General features: G+C 39.8%; 1 long non-coding RNA gene across 2 annotated transcripts; it reads left to right on the top strand.

Annotated features, from left to right (window-relative positions):
- The first annotated feature begins 232 nt into the window (after window positions 1–232).
- Window positions 233–12,478, top strand: LOC108396634 (uncharacterized). 2 transcript variants are annotated; one of them, XR_001852996.3, is made up of 4 exons: window positions 233–379; window positions 483–636; window positions 5,963–6,036; window positions 10,879–12,478. It is a non-coding gene; the product is annotated as an uncharacterized lncRNA (long non-coding RNA). The 2 variants fall into 2 exon arrangements; XR_012133508.1 differs by having other exon boundaries at window positions 11,480–12,478.
- Window positions 12,479–13,307: the final 829 nt, after the last annotated feature.

The raw sequence follows: 13,307 nt of genomic DNA on the forward strand, positions 1-13,307 counted from the left end.
GAAGCCTCTGGGGCAGTCAGCCATTTCCCAGAGCAGCAGAGCTGGGTGACAAGTCCTTTTTAGGCAAGGCATTAAAAAGAGTTGGCTGAGCAGATCTAAAAAACCTTGGTCTAAAGGGCGGAGCCAGCCTTGGGGCAGAAGTATTACTTCACAGTTGCATCGGCTTCCTGTGGCTGCCAATAGAGGCAGCAGCTGGCAACCAGCCCACCGCAAAGAAGAGGGAACTCCACGGGGAAGAAAATAGCAACAAGGCCCCAAAGGTGGAAGTGCAGCCTGAGAACCGAGCCAGCCTGGGACTGCTCTGCCAGCACAGCTTGCCACCCCGCAGAGCACAGCAGGCGATGCTCTCAGGCTTCATGGTACTGCTATCCCTCCTACGGTGAGCACATTCCCTAAGCGCTTTTCATGTATTACTTAATGCATACCATTATTCCATATCATAAAGATATGAGGCCCGGGCTGTTATTTTCTCCATTTTTCAGATGGGAAAAACAAAGCTCAGAGAGGTAAAACAACTTGCCCAAGGACACACAACCAGGAAACAAAGGGGCCAGGATTCAAACCCCAAGCGTGGCCAGCTCCAAAGCCAAGACTATGACAGCAGCGACTTGAGTTCTCAAGTGAAAAATGAAAATGGTAAGTTAAAGGTTAGTGCTGCCTCCAACTGACACTGCGGTTTGGAGCAATCTGGTCTCCTTCCTTGTAGGTAATATTTTGAGTCTTCTTCCTTGCACACAACCAGGCAAATGACTACAATTCTAAAAAGAGATAAATATAAAAACAAGAAGTGAAACGCTGCAGACACCTGAAACCCAACCATTTCTGCAAGTTCGAGCTAGTGGAGCTGCCACACAACAGAAATAGTTCTGTCCTGTTTAGATAGGCTTTGTTTTGTTACATGGCTGCATATGCAGTGAAGTGATATCAAGTCCTGAGGGTCCACTCCTTTGATGAGTTAAACACACAAAGGCTTACATTTTGATGTAATCTGATAGCATGTAGTTAAGTCCTAGACAAACTGCAACTGTGAGGAAGTGATAAACCCAACTTCCTGCACAAAGCTGCCTGAGATAACACTTTCCATGGACTGGAAGAAAAAAAAAAAAAGGACATGATTGCTACAGAATTTAAAAGGAACTATTCGGTTCCTAATAAATAACCTCTTTTTCATGTGGTACCAGCAACTACTAAGCAAAACTGATTGCAGTAAGGTGACTGTGCAGTAATTCTCCATGCGACTTAATTCTGACGTTTATTCATAGACAAAATCAATCACTTGAGATTGACTTGAATTCCTATTAAGGATATTTGAGTTAAAACTCGAAATCTCAGGTATTTCTTGGCCAGGAAAACCTCCCTGAAATTTACCAAGAACTCAGACTGAGAGAACTGAGGTTGAGTGAACTGGCTTAATGACATTCCCACCAAAGTCATTCAGTCTGAATAAGCACACACTGGAACTGTGGCCAACCTGACAAAGGACCAATAGCTATTTCCACATTGCCAAAACAGGGTCAAAGTGGTAATTTCACTAAGTGTTCTCATAAGTTGTGTCGTTATAAACAACCAATGAGAGCTGACTGCTGGTAATTTTCTGGGAATGCATTCATTCATTCACTAATCTAGCAAATATTTATTAAGTGCCTACTGTGTGCTAGGAAATACAAGAATGAACAAAAAAAGAGATAGTCCCTCCCCCCAAGGCCTTTCCAGTCTAGTTAGGGAGGCAGATATTGAAATAAACATACAAATATATGTAAATCACAAATTACACTGAGTGCTCTGAAGAGAAGCGGGCACATTGGCCTGATTTCAGCTTTAGATTGGGTGGTCAGCAAAGACCCCACTGATGATGTGATATTTAGGCCTGAGCCATCCAAGCAGACCAAGGGTGAAGGAAGAGAGGTCAGCAGGGAAAACAGGCCATATCAAGATCCCAAACTGGAAAGTGCTTGGTGCCTTTGAGGAACTGAAAGAAGGCTTGTGTGCCCAGAGTAAATTAAATGAGGACAAAGAAGGTGTGACATAAGCCTGGATGGTGCAGAGGAGCCTATCAAGCGGAGTCATGAAGTCCACATGCAGGAGTCTGGGTTTGTTCGGAGCACTTCGGGGAACATTCCACTAACAGTGCTGACCTTTAATACTATTCTGCTCCTAGATTGTTTTCTGGGCAAGGATCTCAGAGAGAATGCAGCAGCCATGACACTCCTTAGGAAAAATTGTGAGATAGAGTTCCTACAATAGTGATTTGGGGCCCCTAAAGTATTCCCCTAAATTCAGCCAGTTCAGCTAAGCCATAAAATGGAATGGGAAAAAATCAGAATGATAAGAATTATAGCAATTGAATCACATGTCATATTATTATTTTAATGTGACTATAGAGTCATGTGGTTCACATACAGATAGACTAGTCATATGGACTAATTCTCTTGTTTTACAGTATTAGAAACTAAGGCCCAAAAACAGGCCTTGAAGATCACTTTGCTACAATTATTGGGATAGGAAAGTAAATGTCTGGTGTTGAGAATCTCACTGGCCTGTCACTAAAGATGGTGGATCTGGAAACCTGAGCTTCCAAAATATAAAACCAGTTTCCAGTTTACCTTCTTTAAGTTCTCTCAATATTTTGGTTTTATTCCACAATCAAATGACTTAAAGAACTTTCGAGCACAGGTTAATAAAAGTCCTGTTTCTTTCTCTTGTGCATATTTACAAGTCCTTCTCTGAGAACCTACTCTGTATAATTCTCCCTGGATACCTGGCCCTCAACTCTTGGGATTTTGAAGTACTGGACATGATTAGATATTTTTTTTTCATTCTGAGGCTCCTGGCAGGGGATCCTGGCCTCCTTCAAAGTGAAGCTGGAGAACTTGTTAGTTTGAGATAGAATTAAGTTATTTGAAAAGAATGACACCTCCAGAACAGCTCATACTTGGGGTTGACTGGACCTCTCCTAGGTAGTAGCTTTCTGACCTCAGAAGAATTTCATGTCATTGGCCTCAGATAGAATTCTCTATACTCTGGACTTCTGCTTCCCTTCAGATGATGTCTAAGGTCCTTGCATGTCCAACATTCCACATGTTCATGATAAATCAAAGAGTTTGGAATCTCTACTGAAAATGCCCTTAATACCTCACTTTCTATAATAAGAGCGAGGGAGGGTGGGAAGGAAGGAAGTTAGGAAGGGAAGGAAGGAAGGAAGGAAGGAAAGAAGGAAGGAAGGAAGGAGGGAGGGAGGGAGGGAGGGAGGGAGGGGAAAAGAAGGAAAGGAAGAAAGGAGAGGAAAGAAAGGGGAGGAGGGAAAAAAGGAAGAGAAGAGAAGAGAGATGGGGGGATGGAAAAGGGGAAGAAGTTATTACTGAAAAGAGGAAAAAAGCTTGCTTTCCAAACCTCTCTGCAACCTTATGAGAAATATACTGGGCTTGAATTGTGGATAAGTGATTGCTTACTTAGCCATCAAAACACAGCCCAGTGGAGTACACCTAGGCGTCCTTTGCAGACTTTGACTCTCAAAGTGGAGAATGGCTCATGCGTCAGCAACTTCTGTTTAAGAAAGCAAATGAAGTTTCAAGAAAAAATTGTCATTTAAGAGAGATTCTTTTTTCTTTTCAATTTGAAATACTTTATATTGCAAGGGTTTTGTGAATTGGTGACATGTATGAAAAGCACTTAGACCAGAGCCTAGCACTTAGCAAATGCTCAGTAAATGTTATATAATGCTGTAATTCATATTAAAGAAAATTATTGGCCCAGGCATCAGAAAGCCTGAAATCTAGGCCTCCGAATAGCCAGGTGATTAAAAGCAAGTGTCTCCATCTCTGAATCTGTTTTCTAAATTGGTAAGAGGAATGGACCATATTGAATTAGATGGTATATCCAGCTTTTCCAGCTGGTATACTCCAAGTCCATTTCTAATGTGTTAGTGCCTCCATGTGTGAATTGAACATTAATATTTTAATGAAAAGGATTTCTTTCTCACATCATATTATGAAGCAATTAAATAACTTGGCAAAACATTTCTCTTTCCTTCCCTAAACTGGTAGATTTGGGAGCATTAAAATTACTTAAAATTAAAGAGACTAACATTTGCCTGAAGGACAGATGGTGGGAGAAAATTCTGAGCAAGTGATTAGAACGTAAATCTTCCTAAGAGATGTTAAGTTAGGAAGCGTAGGCCTAATACCGTATTGTCCCATCTGGAGGACTGTCAGAGTCTGCCCTCGTTCTGTTGGCTCTTATCCCAATCACAACATTTGCTGAAGACTCAGTACTTCCTAAAGCTGGATTTAAAACACCTCTGGAAGACTATCATTTCCCTGAGGGCTTCTCTTCAAGTAAAATTGTTTTTGCCTTCCCAAACTGAGTCAACACATCTGTTCTTACCTATCTTAAAAGCTTCATCAATTCAACAATTGTCCAAAAGGAAGAGGGGAAAAAAAAAGCTATTGTGTAATGAAAATTTTTGGCAAATCTTATGAAAACACATTCTTAAAACATCTCTCATTTCTGAGAAACAAAGTAAAATGTATGAATTGTTTTTTGTTTTATGACTAACAAAATGATTCATTGCTACAATGTGGTATTTCGACCATATCTACATAAAACAAGTATGAACATTCAATTGAAAAAATAAAAATAACTCAATTAGAAAAATAAACTTTGAGTACCTCCTCTCACAAAGGCATTGAACTTGGCCTCAAAAAACTGGGCAATTTGTCATGGATGATTTTAAGCTATTTGGGTGTTAGTTGCACCTTCTGTGCACTAGGAAGCTTCATTACAACTACTTATCTGTGCTATCCAATACAGTAGCCACTAGCCATATGTGGCTATGAGCACTTGAAATGTGGCTAGTCAGAGATGTGCTATAATAGTAAAAATACACACTGGATTTAGGAAACTTAGAACAAAAAGAGAATGTAAAATATCTCTTTAATTTTATGTTGATTGCATATTGAAATGATACTATTGTGAATATATTGGGTTAAAATGTATTGTTGAATTAAATACAGTTGTTTCTTTTCACTTTTTTATTATGGCTATTAGAAAATCTAAAATTACATATATAATTTACATTTGTGAGTCACATTATATTTCTTTGGAACACTAGCGGCTTAGACTCGGCATATTGTTTATTCTAAGGCTTAAAGTCCACCTAAGAGATCTTAGCCACAAATATTTTATTATTTTAAAAAAGATTCTGTCTAGTGTGGTTTGTGATCTTATAGGTTTTTATCTAGAAAGTAAACTCCTAAAAATATACTAGGAGTGATGAACATACGTTAAATGAAAAGATGTTTGTGTTAAATTCAGTGGAAGGAAAAAAGTTTAAAAAATAGTATATAGTGAAAAAATGCTAACCCATATTCATAATTAAAGAAATACAATTGAGACAAAATAAAGCAAATAACTAGAAGTTTCATAATACCCACTATTTGTGCTAAAGAGGGGAAACAGCCATTTTCATATGCTATTTGTAGGAGTATAAACTGGTTCAAGTTCTTTGGAGTACAACTTAGAAAAAGCTGTCAAAATTTCTAATGCATAAACCCTTCAGTCCAGGATTTCCATTTCCAGGAATTCACCCTCCAGTTATACTGGCACATTTATGCAAAGATGTATCACAAAGATTTTGTAATAGCAAAGACTGCAAATAATCTGAAGGTTCATAAACAGGGAACAGGCTAAAGTTTTCATTCATTCATGTATTGGAATATAATACTGCCAAGAAAAATGATGACAGTCTCAATATTATTAGTAATGGTGTTAAGAATTATAATATTAAGAAGCAATAAATGAAAAATAGTTATGTTCTCAGAATATCTGAGATTATTGTCTGCCATCAGACAGAATGAAAGTCTAAAATAATCATTAAGTTGAATGATGGGAAAATATTATCTTTTTCTTGATCACTTGAATTTTGGGGACAAAACATTTATACCTGCTACATTTGCATTTACAGGGGTCTTTCTGGAATCAGCAAGGATTGCAGAGTAGTAAGGTTAGAAGGCACCTTATGTAAGAGCCTGGCACATGGTAAGCACTCAATAAATGCTTTTATTATCACCATTATTCATAATAATTCAAGATAAAAGAGATGCAAACTAAACCAAGGAGTGGTATGCAGTTTACCTCTACCAGGTTATAAGCTCCTTAAGGAAGAGAATTATATTATTCATCTTTATATCAACTTGGACCTTAACTACCTTCTCTTTTCACTCTGTCCTCTCCCTGTAAATGATCTCATGATCTGTAACTTCATCTACCATTTACACACTGACGCCTCCAGCCCTGACCTCCCTCAGCACCAGACCTCTACTCACACCTGCCTATGTGACAAATCCACATAAGTGTCTCAAGACTCCTCACACTCAGTGTGTTCAATGGAAACTCATTATAATGTCCCCCACCCACTCATCTCTCAGTAAATGCCACCCATCCAAATCTGCAAGCCAGAATCTGAGAGTCCTCCTCGACCTCTCCCACCTGTCAATCTCTGTGTCTAATATATCCCTAGGTCTTACTTATTTTACCTTCTAAATAGTATTCAAATCCAACAACTTTCTTCCATCTCCACTGCCACCCCCTGAATCCTAGCTATCGCCATCTCTCCCTTGCCCACAATCTTACACATGCCATGTGCTACCATAACCAGGATCCCCCACGTCACCTTCACTCTTATATCTCCAATCTATTATTGGGCTTTGTAAAGTCAAGTCTGGCCAGGTCATCCTAAAGGCTTAGGATCTTCAATAACATCCCATTGTTTTTAAGACAGAGATCCAAATGCTTAATATCAACTGAACACAGGGTCCTTCATCATCTGGCACGTTCACCTCTCTAGCCTAATTTTGGCCTATTTTCTTCTTTAGTCTCAGTATTTCAGTCACAGGGGATTACTTTCAGTTCCTCAAAAGTGCCTCGCTCTCTATAGCCTCGGGGACTCTACACATGCTGTTTCTTCTTACTCCATCTACCACCTTTGCCAATAAACTCCTTTCAACTCTCAGCTTAGACCTCAGGTCCTCAGAGAAATCTCCTCAGACCAAATCTGGTCCCTCATTTATATGTTCTAATTGTTCGTTCTATTTCCTTTCATTGTATGTAGGTTGTTTTATAACTACAGTGAAGTGTGGGTGAAGATGAGGGTGAGGGTGATGGGGTGGGCATATAGGTAGGATTAAGGTTAGGTATAGGGTTATGTTTAGGATGAAACTATGGTTAGGATTAGGATTTAGGCTAAGGGTTAGTCTTAGAGTTAAGGTTAGGCTAATGGTTCTATGGGAGTGTGGGTTAAGGTGAGGGTTAGGGGTGAGGCACAGGGTTAGGGTTAGGGTTGGGGTTAGGATTGAAGTTGGTATGAAGTGAAGGGTGACAATATGCTTTTGGTTAGAGTTAGGTTTAGGGTTCAGTGTGAGGGTTAGGGTGGGGTTTAGGGTTCAGGTTACAGTTAGGTATGGATGCAGGTGAGGGTAAGGGTGAGGGGTTAGGGTGAGTCACCACAGTTAGGTTTAGGGTTGGGGTTAAGTGTAAAGTACAAATAGGATTCCAGTTAGAATTAGGATTCTGGTTTAATGTTAGGATTAGGGTGAGATTTAGGTTTAGGATTACAGTGAGGTATGGGTGAGGGTGAGGAGGGGGGGTACAGGTAAGGGTAAGGTTTAGGGTTAGGTATACTGTTAGGTTTAGGATGAAGGCATAGTGTGTGTTAGTTAGGATTTGGGTTTAGGCTGTGGGTGGCGATTAGACTTAGGTTTAGGGTTATAGTTCCATGTGAGTTGAGGTTGAGGATGGAAGTTAGGGGTTAATCTTATGGTCAGGGTTATCGTTAGCATTAGGTGTACGGTGAAGATATGGTTATGGTGAGAGTTAGATTCAGGGTTTAGTGTTAGGACTGTAGTTAGGTTGGGGTTTAGGGTTACAGTTAGGTATGGGTGAAGATGAGGGTGAGGGATGAAGGTGAATGGCCAGGGTTAGGGTTAAGATTAGGTTTAGGATTCAGTGTAGGGTGAGAATAAGGTTACGGTTAGAGTTAGGTTTCGAGTTTAATGTTAGGATTAGGGTTAGGGTTAGGTTTAGACAGTTAGGTGTGGGTAAAGGTGAAGGAGAGGGTGAGGTGTTTGGAGTAGGGGTAGGGGTCTGGTTAGGGTTAGGATTAGTTTTAAGTATAGGAGGAGGATATCGTTAAGGTGAGAGTTACTTTTAGGGTTTAAGGTTTATGGATCAGGTTATGGTGAGGTTTAGTGTTAGGGTGAGGTTTAGAAGAAGAACCACTACTCCCAAGTACAAAAATGGCTCAATTCCCCAGGCCTCTCGCCCAGTCCGGTAGGATAAGAAATTCATTTGACAAGATACGTTTCCTTTCTGTCGATATCAGTGTCCCAGAAGGAAATTATGTGCATAATGGTGAAACTAACAAGAGAGCCATGCACCTAAAGAGCATCTCTAAGGAGCCAAATTATGATTCTGCTGCAGTCCTTTAGCACATGTAACCAGGGCTTGAGCAGGACATGGTTCTTTCTCTGGATTCCTAAGGGTTGGGGTCAGGGGTCAGAGTGAGAGTCAATAATTAGGGTATAGGTTTGGGTATAGGTGTAAGGGTTTGGGATCGTATTCAAGGTTTAGGGTTAAGGTTGAGGCCATTGGGGTTTAAGGTTCAGGGGTTCACATTGGGGAACCAGGTTAAGGGTAAGGATTAGGGTTAGGTTTAGGATTAGGATTAGCTTTAGGTTTAGGTTTAGGCTTAGGGTGAAGTTATGGTTTTGTTTGAGTTAGGGTGAGAAGTTAGGGTTAGATGTAGGGTTAAGTTGAGCTTCAGGATAACAGTGAGGTGAAGGTTAGGGGCTAAGGTTAGAGTTCTTTTAGCTTTAGGATGAGGTGTAGGGTGAGGATATGGTTATGTCTCGTGTTAGGATTAGGGTTTACTTTTAGGATTATGGTTATATTTAGGTTTAAGTTTACAGTTAGGTGTGGGTGAAGGTGACGATGCAGGTGAGGGGTTATGGTGAGTGACCAGACTTAGGATTAGCGTTAAGCATAGGGTGAGGATAGTGTAACGGTTAGTATTGGTTTGGGTTTAATATTAGGATTAGGGTTAGGGTTAGGTTTAGACATATGGTTAGGTGTAGGTCAAGGTGAGTGTGAGGGAGTTGAGGTAGGGTTTGGGTTGGGGTTAGGGTTACGTGTAAGGTTGGTCTTAGGATGAAGTTATGTTTCCCGTCAGATTTAGGATTACTGTTTAGGCTAAGGGTTAGCCTTAGAGCTAGGGTTAGGCTTATGGTTCCTTATGAGCGTGAGTGTGGATGAGGGTTAGGCGTTACATGTAGGGTTAGAGTTAGGGTTAAGATTTGCATTAGGTATAGAGTGAGCATATGGTTAGGGTTAGAGGTAGGTTTATGATTCAGTGTTAGGGTTTAGGTTAGATTTTGGTGTAGGGTTATGGTTAGCTTTGGGTGAAAGTTAGGGTGAGGGAGAGGGGTTAGGGTGTGTGACCAGTGTTAAGGTTGGATGTAAGGATAGGGCTAAGTGTAGGATGAGGATAGGGTTACAGTTAGTATCAGGATTTGGGTTTAATGTTAGGGTTAGTGCAAGATTTACATTTAGTGTTATGGTGAGGTGTGGGTGAAAATGAGGATCAGGGTGAAAGGGTGAGGGTACGGGTAGTGTTTCAGTTAGTATTAGGTGTAGGATTAGGTTTATGATAAAGCTCTGGTGAGGGTTAGAGTTAGGGTTACAGTTTACCCTAAAGGTTGGCCTTAGAGTTAGGATTAGTATTACAGTTCCATGTCAATGTGAGTGAGGGTGAGGGTTATGGTTAGGATTAAGGTTAGCATTAAGCATAGGGTGAGAATATAATTAGGGTTACATTCAAGTTTAGGGCTCATATGAGGGTTAGTGTTGGATTTATGGTTTGGGTTACCATATGGTATGGTGGCGTGTGGGTGAAGGTGAGGCTGAGGGTGAGGGGTTAATGACTAGGGCTAGGTTTTAGGGTAAGGAAAGGATTAAGTCTAGCTTGAGGATAGTGTCACGGTTAGTATTAGGATTTGGGTTTAATGTTAGGGTTACGGCGAGATTTACGTTTAATATTACTGTGAGTTGTGGGTGAAGAAGGTGGTGAGGATGTGGTGGTGGAGGCATAGGTCATGTTAGCATTTTGGTTAGGTGTAGGGTTCAGTTTAGGAAGAAGTTATGGTGTGGGTTAGAGTTAGGATTTGGGTTTAGTCTGACGGTTAGCATTAGAGTTGTGTTTAGGGTTACAGTTCCTTGTGAGGGTTAGAGTGAGGTGCTAGGCTTAGGGTCCAGGTTATGATTAGCATTAAGTGTAGCGTGAGGATATGGTTATGGTGAGAGTTTGGTTCCGGGTTCAGTGTTACAGTTGGGGTTAGGTTTAGGTTTAGTGTTTGGTTAGGTGTGGGTGAAGGTTAGAGTGAGAGAAAGCATTAAGGTGAGTGGCCAGGGATAGGATTAGTTTTAGTATTCAGTATAGGATTAGGATTATGGTTAGGATTAGGATTAGGGTTAGGATTAGTGGTAGGGTTAGGGTTAGGATGATGATTAGAAGAAAAACCACAACCCCAAGTACAAAAATGGCTAAATTCCCCAGGCCTCTCACCCAGTCCTGTAAGAACAGAGATTCATTCGACAGGATATATTTCCTTTCTGTCGATAACAGTGTCCCCGAAAGAAATCATGTACATAAACGTGGGACTAACAAGAGAGCCATGCACCTAAAGACCAAATCTGGTCCCTCATTTACATGTTCTAATTGCTCACTCTATTTCCTTTCATTGTATTTAAGTTGTTTTATAATTATATATTTGCATGATGGTTTGAGGACTGAAATCATGCCTGTTGTGCTCACCATTTTTTCTCCAGCGCACAGAGAGTATCGGTCTTGCTCCATGAAGTTTGTTTTAAAAGGAAAGGAAGGAAGAAAGGAAAGAAGGAAGGAAAAAAAAGATTCAAGTAGTTATTGACAATATCTGGATAGACCAAAGCTCAGCAAAATATATTCATGCCCTGATGGATTTAATTGCCAATATCTTCAACATATGCTAAGTATCTCTTCAAGTCTATAGTTTTCTTGTATTTGCTCTTTTATATTTGCATTGGTTAGGATTTCAGGTGGCTGAAAGTAATGGACCATAGTGCTTAAGCAAACAGAGGTGTTATTTTTCATCCATAATTGAAGTTTTGAGGTAGAGCTGAGGTAACTGTTTAAGGAAGTCAACAAGGTTCCAGGTTCCTTCTAGCTTCCTTCTCTGCCACTCTTTCTGCTTGAATTTTTTCCTCAGAGTTGAAAGCTGGGATGCTGCCCTTTCAACTTTTAGTATCCATAGTCCAGGCAGAAAGAAGGGAAAGAGTAAAGATCAAAATGCATGTGACAGTTGGACTCAACTCTTTTTATCAGGAAATAAATGGCTTTCCTGGAAGTGCCACACATATTTGTCCAGAAATTCTCTTTATCTCTGCTCAGACCTAGGTCGTGATCACTTTAGCTTCAGAGGAGTCTGGGAAGATGCATGTTCTTAAATGGGCACACTCCTGCCTTAAACACAACTGGAGGTCTGTCAGTGAAGAATCAGGGGAGATTGAAGATCAGGAGGCCAATCAGGAGTGCCTGACAAACCACTGCCACAAACAAGCGGACAAACTGGATTCCAAGTTCCTTACTCAATCTCAGAAGCCTAAATGAAAGTGATCATTTTCAAGCTGGAATTTTGAGCAGATATTTCAGCTCTTCATATATGGTGCTAAGCCATATGTATAAAAAGTAAAAAATTCCATCAATTACTTGGTCCTTTTATCTATATAATACTAAATATATATGCTGAAACCAAAACATCTGGAATAATCTTTCCTCCTTGGAATTCTTAATCCCTATATACTTTAATTTTATACTTAATTTAAAAAATCAGCTTTCAAGGAGTCCATTCACTACAATAGCCAGGATATGGAGCCAACTTAAGTGCTCATCAATACATGAATGGATAAAGAGGAGGTGGGACATATACAATGGAATCTTGCCATTGGCAACAACATGGACGGACCTAGAGGGTATTCTGCCAAGTGAACTAAGTCCAAGAAAGAAAAATACCATATGATTTCACTTATATGTGAAAACTAAACACAGCAAAAACCAGAAATAGACTCATAAGTACAGAGAACAAATTGGTGGTTGTCAGAGGGAGGGGAGCCAGGGGATAGGTGAAATAGGTGAAGAGGAGCAAGAGGTATAAACGTCCAGTTCTTAAATAAATAAGTCACAGGGACAAAAGTACAGCATAAGGAATATAGGCAATATTATAATAACTTTGTATGGTGACAGATGGTAACTACACTTATGGTGAGCATTTGGTGATATATATATGCATAAATGCTGAATCACTATTGTTGTGCACCTGAAAGTAATATTGTATTATGTCAACTATATGCCAAGAAAAAAATTTTAGGTTAATTACTGTCAAAATTTAAGCCTGCAATTAAAGCCTGCTGACACGAGGTGTTGCTCTTTCAATCATTCGGTTCCTTTCACAACTTTCATGCAGATATTTGTTCAGCTACAGAGGGAGCAAATAAAACTCCCCAGGCATCCATTAATGAAAAATGTAAAATGAGCATAAAACCAATTCAGCTATAGTTAAGAACAAGAAAATCAGAAGGCTATGTAATAAGAATTAATAATGAATGCAAAGGATTCATAGAGTGACTGAGCCTCTTTTAGACAGAGATTAAAATTAGGGAAGCAGGGGAGAGGTTTCCTCAACAAATAAATGACAAGTTTGATAACTCAGAGGCAAAGACAGACAATTGGAACACAGGCAACATATTATGTGGGGGAATCTGCTTTCCATTTAGTATCATTGCTTTCAATTAGTTCAATTCAAAAAACATTTATTGATCATCATCTATGTGCTAGAAATTCTGGGAAGGCTTGGTACTCTTCCCTGCCCTATAGGAAGAGAGGAAGAATATTACTGCTAGATGGAACCTTCCTCATTTTGGAGGTAAGGATATTGAGTCTCAGAAAAAGAAGACTCTCCATTGTCACCAGTTGGCTCACAGGATAGTTGTAAGGATTAAATGACAGAAGGTCTATAAAGTGCCAGAACCAGTCAAGGGTAAGAGCAAAACTAATATACATTATTATTACTGGTGAGTTTGTCTTATGAAAGCTAAAGCTTCCTTAGTTTAAAAGGTGAAATAAAATACCATGCTAGCCAGGAATTACAAACCAATTACCTAATTATTTCACTTGAACCCAAAGCAAAAATAATTAGTCAACTCTTGATCATACTTGTGAT

This window comes from Manis javanica, chromosome 7 (genome assembly GCF_040802235.1).
Source record: "Manis javanica isolate MJ-LG chromosome 7, MJ_LKY, whole genome shotgun sequence".
NCBI lineage: Eukaryota > Metazoa > Chordata > Mammalia > Pholidota > Manidae > Manis > Manis javanica.